This window comes from Perna viridis, chromosome 5, assembly GCF_037379345.1.
Source record: "Perna viridis isolate PV_CMFRI_1.1 ecotype Kerala chromosome 5, ASM3737934v1, whole genome shotgun sequence".
NCBI lineage: Eukaryota > Metazoa > Mollusca > Bivalvia > Mytilida > Mytilidae > Perna > Perna viridis.
Window position 1 is genome coordinate 9,968,265 of NC_142449.1, and position 7,340 is coordinate 9,975,604.

At 32.8% G+C, this 7,340-nt stretch overlaps 1 long non-coding RNA gene across 1 annotated transcript; it reads right to left on the reverse strand.

The window, feature by feature from the left end:
• Positions 1-4,951: 4,951 nt before the first annotated feature.
• On the reverse strand, positions 4,952-7,034 carry LOC148615917 (uncharacterized). The gene is made up of 2 exons (XR_015922083.1): positions 5,759-7,034; positions 4,952-5,169 (listed from the first exon to the last, which is right to left on the reverse strand). It is a non-coding gene; the product is annotated as an uncharacterized LOC148615917 (long non-coding RNA).
• Positions 7,035-7,340: the final 306 nt, after the last annotated feature.

Here is a 7,340-nt window from a genome sequence, read left to right on the forward strand (position 1 = left end):
GTGTACATCGTCAAACATCTTCTCCGAAACTACTAGACAGCAGTTTTTGGACGTCTTTCCTTAAGCGTTAGGTCTTGCCAAAATATGAATGGGAAAAGGTAAATTATTTTTGTGTTTTAATTTCTTGTGATTCTGTTGGGCCCTTTTCTTTTCTTTTTTTTATTGTTTTCTTTTTTATGTTTTTGTTAATATGTTCTTCTAAAAAAAATACTGGACAGAATTCACTGAAAGTTGATATGATTGTTCTTTAGACATGAACATTAGGATATTAGAAAATACATGGCCTCTTTAACAAAAATAGGAAATAGGATGTGGCTTATTATATGAAGCTAAGTGTGCGTTTCAAGCTCTTAAGAGCTTCTAGTTTTGCTAAGTCAACGTTACAATGAAAACTAAATTATTTTATGCGTACTTTTTTTTGGGGGGGGGGGGTTGCTGCACAAATAATCATGAAAACGATAAAATGATCTTTATTAATTAATTTATAACCGATTCCTATTCAAAATCAAATACTGATCCTTAAATATGCATTTATTTTGGGATTATATTAATGGCGTCTACGAATTAAAGCAATTCATACAAATATCCTGAGTTGCCGTAAGAGAATGCGAATTGCAAATTCATTAATCAAGTATTGTTAATTGTATTTATTATGTCGTGTTCATTTTTGTCTTGGTACCAGTGTCTGCTGGTTTGAGAAAATGAATATAAAGCTACACCTGTATATCTAAAAAAGCAAAACATAATTCTAAGTTTTAATAGTGCAAAAGAGACTCGAGGGGGAACTAAAGAATACAATCCAAGGATAAAGACCAGACATGGAAAACAGACATACACAACAAAGAACATGAAATAACCAAAATAACACGTACAAAGCAACAAAAGTGAATAAGCAGCTCGGACTTAATTCAAAACTCTGAGCATGGACCAGGTGCAGCGATGGGGTGCGAATCATTTATTTTATAAAATAACACTGTTTTCAGTTGTCTTCCAAATATTTACCACATAAGATAGTTAACATTAATGCCTTGTTTTGTGTTCATGCAACCAAACATTTTCTATACATTTAAACTAACCTTAGTTTCTGGTGAAATCAAACGTATTCCCAGTCGTGTTCAACTAGCACTCTCACGAACAACTGTGTTCAACTGGTACTCTCACGAACAACTGAAAACGGCTAAATGATCAACAGAAAATGATGCAGATATAATTATCTTTGTTGTCAGTAAACAATAAAGATTTCACAAAAAATAAACATCAAATAAGCATGAAAATCAAATAACCATTGTATTATTTCATTACTCTTGCAGTGCACGTGTCATTTAAATACAGCTTCAATGTAATAAATGTCTTGACCGAACAATCCCTTACTTAGTGTCATAGGACTGAGTCACCATACAGAAATGGACAGAAATAAAGTAACACTGCTGTGAGGAATGTACTCTGAATCATCTTTTAAGGTTTAATACTGAGGGATAAGACAAAGCTAGATGTTGGTTTGATTTACGAGATATAAAATTAGTAAGAAAGAAATATGAATCAAATAAAACTGCTTTTGATGCAATCAAATGTATACAATTTATAAAATTATTTGTTTTAGATTGAGTAAAATCAGCTGAGAAGACGATTTTCATAATAAAGGAATGCATATAGGAACAACGTAAATATAAATCTGTCAAAAGCAAGATAGAGAGTACAATCAGTGCTGCTTTATCTGAAATCTATTTGGTTACACACAACTTATACAACAAATAAGCTTTTAGAACGTACACAGAAGTAGACCTACAGAAATTTAAGTGGATACTTGCTTATACACTTTAAATTATTAAATGTCTTCAGATATTTATACTTTGGACAAACATTTTCATCCCGATGTGTGTTTTGTCTCTTTGACACAAACACCATACCTATTCCCGTTATATTATAAACAAAAGAAACAAATGGAACTAGAATGAGAATACTTTTTACGACTAATAATTGATTATATATTTTTTATCTGCAAAGAAGAAAACAACCAGCGTGTTGACACTAATACCACAATTCATCCGCTGTCCATGCCTACAACATTAAACATTTGCATTAACAAAATAAACAATCCGTTTTTAAATTTTCATTCTATCTTAATTTTCAGGAACCGAAATACTAAATTTTGGCATGAAATAATGTTAAATTTTTGCTTCAATTTTTATCTAAATATTTGTTTTGAAAACACTCCTTTAGACAGTTACATTATTAGATTCATTAAACTTATCTTTATATGTCCGTGTTCCTTTTGTTTGTTTGTTTGTTTGTTGGGGTTTAACGTCCGAGCAGCAATATTTCAGCTATATTCAGACGATGAAAATGAAATTGATGATAAAATGAACATGAAATGATGATGAAATGAAAATGGGATGGGACACAAGGACAATAGGGTCGACAAATTTTGATTGCCACTGGAAATAGGGAGAGGTGGGTATAGTCGGGTAATTTAGCCTCCTGTGGCGGAGCCATATGGTTCCTACTCCGGGAGAATACCACAGTAGGGTTTTTAACGTGCGAGGAACGTGGCATCTTTTCCAACACGGTTCACCACTATGGTTTGCGGTCAGGTTTTCCGTATTATAGCCTGACAACACCAGCATATAACACCCCAGGGGTACCCCATTCCACCACCTGGGGCACACATCCCAGTTGCTCTGTACGCAGAGCGCCCTAGCCCCCGGCTAGGGTTCTGAGCACTATTTAGTCGCCTTTTACGACAAGCTTAGCGCTGCTGCAGGTCTATTCTTTTAACACCCGGACCTGCACGGGGCTGTCCGTTTTCCGCATATAACTAAGTAGCCCTAGATAAGCTATTTCATACTTAATTCAACTCATCAACTTTATGAGTTTTAATATTTGTGGGAAAATGTCTAGGTAATTATCTTATTATCCATCAAAATTTCCAAAGACATATGCTTCTGGCACTTTATGCTTACTGATACTTTAAGATGAAGAGTTGTGTCTTTTAAAAATCAAATGATTACTTCTGTGTAAACAAACTTAAAGCCGGACATTGTAAAAACTTAACTATATCAAAAGAAACTATTCATTTATTTTTCCCCGTCAACCACGACTTTTGATGAACATCTGTTTACTACAAGATAAGACATGACAAGATCGGTAAATCATTAGACCTATTTCACAATTTTATTCTTCCAGGTATTTGAATTGTCAGATTTGTCAATTATACATAAGGTTTCCGTGACTTTGCTCTAATTCGTAATATGTAAATTTGTGTTTTTATACCGTTGTATATATTATTATATTATCGTCTTTTGCCGTGTTGTTTCCGTTGTTCCCCATGGTACCAAATGTATTTGTATAATGACGCATTGGCTTATTATATTCCATCCCTATTTCCAAAAAGGGAAACGGATCTTTATCGTTAATTTCCAACCGATTGATACAAAACAATTGTTCCATATATGTGTTTCTTGAATCATTTCATAACTAATGCCGCCATTGTCGAATCAAAACAATTTTCAGTGTGCCAAAATGTTTGTTTTCCTGAGAGAAAATGGATATTAAGATTTTCAATTGTTTGGAAATGATTATAAGCGTTAGAAAGGGAAACCAAGGGAATCAAGATTTGAACAGTAATAAACAAAGCACATAATCCAAGGAACCTGACAAAAAATATACATATACAGCTAAAATCATACCAAAACAACGTCCACATAGAAACAAAAGTATATGAGCAACGCCACTAACAATCGGAACATAGACCCAGTTATTGGACTTCAATATTGTTATTACGATTAGTTTTACAGACCAGCGCATAGGAATTTCAATGGGAATTAACAATCTAGGGATCAAATAATAACATGTGGGAGAATACAATGCAAACTGTTGCTCCTAGCATTCAGTTTTTAATAAACTAAAGAGATGTTGGTTACCATTGGTTATATTATTAGCACGCATTTCCTCATAAATCATGTTATTTTTATTAATTTATTATTTTATTTCGAAATACAGCTTCATAAATACTGTATATAGTGACTAAAAGAAACAAAACAGTTGGTACTTGACTGTTGGAGATTCAACCATTGATTTTTTCTTTTTTTTGGTTTTAGTTTATGCTGATTTTCTGATCAGAAAGAAAGAATATTGTTTAGCTAGATCCTTCAATCTCAGTTTCCGCTATATAGATGACGTATTATCTTTAAACAATCCTAATTTCGGGGATTTGATACATCACATCTACCCAAAAGAACTTGAGATAAAGGATACTACAGACACTAGTCAGCCTCATATCTTGACCTACACTTAGAAATCGATGGTAAAGGAAAACTATTGACCAAACTTTACGACAAACGTGATGACTTTTCATTCAGGATTGTCAACTTTCCTTTCATCTGTGGCAACATCCCTTCGGCTCCTGCGTATGGAGTGTTCATATCACAACTCATACGTTATGCCAGAGCTTGCCGAAACTACGCAGACTTTTTGTATCGCGCTGGAACTCTTAACAAATAGGCTTCTGGAACAGGGTTATGTTGCTACAAGATTGAAGTCATCACTACAGAAGTTATATGGTCGTCATCATGAACTCGTGGATCGTTATGGTGTATCCATCAACACCATGATTTATTCAACGGGTCATAGTTTTCCTTTCCTTGTTTGTCTACCCCGGACTTGACTTTTTATGAGCAACTCGGCGGGTGTTTCTAGAAAAGCAGAGGACGCTTACCCTACCGGTGCACCTGGTCCATGCTCCCATTTTTCAGTGGAGTACGAGTTGCTCATTTACTTTTGTTACTTTGTATGTATGATTTTAGTTACTTTATGTTCTTTGTTGTGTGTGTCTGTTTTCCATGTCTGGTCTTTGTCCCTGGATTACATTCTTTTGATTACCGCTATAACCTTGGTTCCCTTGATTATTCTTTTAGATACATTTGGATTCCTTTTTCATAAATATAAAAAATAATAATAATAATATTTTTAATTAAATTTCTTCTTCCTTTTTTATCCATTTGTTCGAACAATAGTTACATTACTTCCCAAAAGTGTCATTTTGTCACACTGTCTCCATGTACAACCTGAATCTGCTGGAATACAAGCGTTTGAGTATATAGTATGTAAGTTTTTCGACTGATAGAAACAGCTTCTCTGTATATCGTCACACGTCTCATTCGCCTCACAGATCTAAAATAAAGTATAACAATGTTAATTTATTCTACAAAGTTTTAAAAAAATCATAACAATATCTTACCAAGTTTATTTATCATCCTGCAAATTAAATAACACCTTACACGCAATTAAGTTTTATTCAAGTAATATATGGGTGAATAACCTTCTCATAGTGTGTATATCCATATCTACAATTCATAAGCGGACCTCGGGCCCGTTTGATTATGACATTTGTCGCTTTTGATTATGAATCGAATTAGTGTTTGGTAATTTTGTTATTACCCTTATTTGACATTAACAGTGAAAATCAATCGAACAGAAATATGTAGTTCCATGAATAATCAAGCAAATTCGTTATTTCGCATTGATTTTTTTCTTATATTCTGTCTGAAAAATAATTGTGGTCTTGGTTTAGGCAAAATCTTGAAATCTTCTAAATAATCTACTGTTACTGTACCTGAAACAAATGGTGGGAATAATTAATTTTGAATATTGTCTGTAAAGAAATGGAAATTACAGGAAGAAGAGGTCCCTAGCAAAGTTTTTGTATAGTGCATGTAGTAGGCTTCCACAGAAGATAGATGGATCAATTTAAATGACACACCTGGCATTCAGCTTTGCAACCATTCGTATACACTTCTAAAGGGCATGGTAAGTCACTTCCAAAGTAATACAGACCACACAAGTTAATCCACATTTTATCATCTGATAGAAAAGAATTCATAATACAGAAAATACTCTACGGAATCATTAAATATATTTCACAATCGATCTTCAAACACAAAAATAAAAGATGATAGAAAGTTTATATAAATTTTAGTCGTTTAAAAGTAATAAACAGAAGGCTTAGAAACGCAGTAAGCAAATCACCCAAGTAAACTCAATCGAACATTATACGAGTAATAAACAGAAGGCTTAGATAGACAGAAACTAAATCCTCCAATTAAACTAAACCGAACATTATACGAGTAATAAACAGAAGGCTTAGATAGACAGTAGGCAAATCATCAAATTAAACTCAACCGAACATTACCAGAGTAATAAACAGAAGGCGTAGATAAGTATCACACAAATGGTCTTTTAAAACTCAACTGAACATTATAAGAGTCTAGATGGATCGACAAAGAAAACAAATTACCAATAAAACGAGATCAAAAATGTGTAAAGGCAATCATTTATTTAGACTCAATGAACTTGAACAGACATCATTCAGTAGAATGTACCGGAGAGGAAACGATTATTTGTTTCCATGTAAACCATCATACAATTGTTTGGCTTACTAATAGTGAACTTGTATATAAATTGGTTCTACCTGTAGTGTTGCTTTTGGATTTTTTTTATGTCGTGCTAAACTTAATCTTACCGATAATTTTACCTGAAATAAGAACAGAAATTCATGTTATTGGCTATAACAATATCATATCCACTTCAGTGAATAACTTGGACTTTACTTGCACCTATTTTATTTTATTTTTATTATTTATTTTTGGTTGTTGTTTTATTATGTTTTAATTCACATGTATATATTGTTTGTATTATACAATCTATTGAATGACAATAAAGCTATAAAAGATATGGGTTTTAAAAAAGGGGGTAAGAACAAAACTGCTGAACTGCTATGCAGATCTAGGCGTAGTCGGAAGGCATCATCAAAAGAAGGAATGTCCTTATAACAAATGACAATATCAAGGTAAAACCGAAAGGTTGGAATCTACTATATTATCCTGACTTGGTACGAACATTTATTATGGTAATGATGTATAAAACAAGTTATTAAATCGTGTCCTCCATCTACCATTACGGTTCTAGTACATTGTAACATAGAATGGAGCACGAGATTGTCATTTAGCAAAGTTGGTTTAATTAGTGTTATAAACAATATTAAATAAGACTGTGTAACAAACAAAGAAATATATATATCTACTAAAACTGAAAAGTAATAGCAGAAATTAAGAACAAGTCTGAAAATATTAAATGCGTGTTAACAAGACACAAGTAAAATTCTACTAGCATAAACATTACATCAAATACTAGCTATTGACTTTTTTTAAAACTGCTCTTTTGCAAACATTACTTGATATCATCTGGAACTCAAATATATTTAATTATTCTGTCAGCTGGTAAAAGATGATGACATAGATAATTGAAATACTATACCACTTTCTTGCAATATTCAACCTTTCATC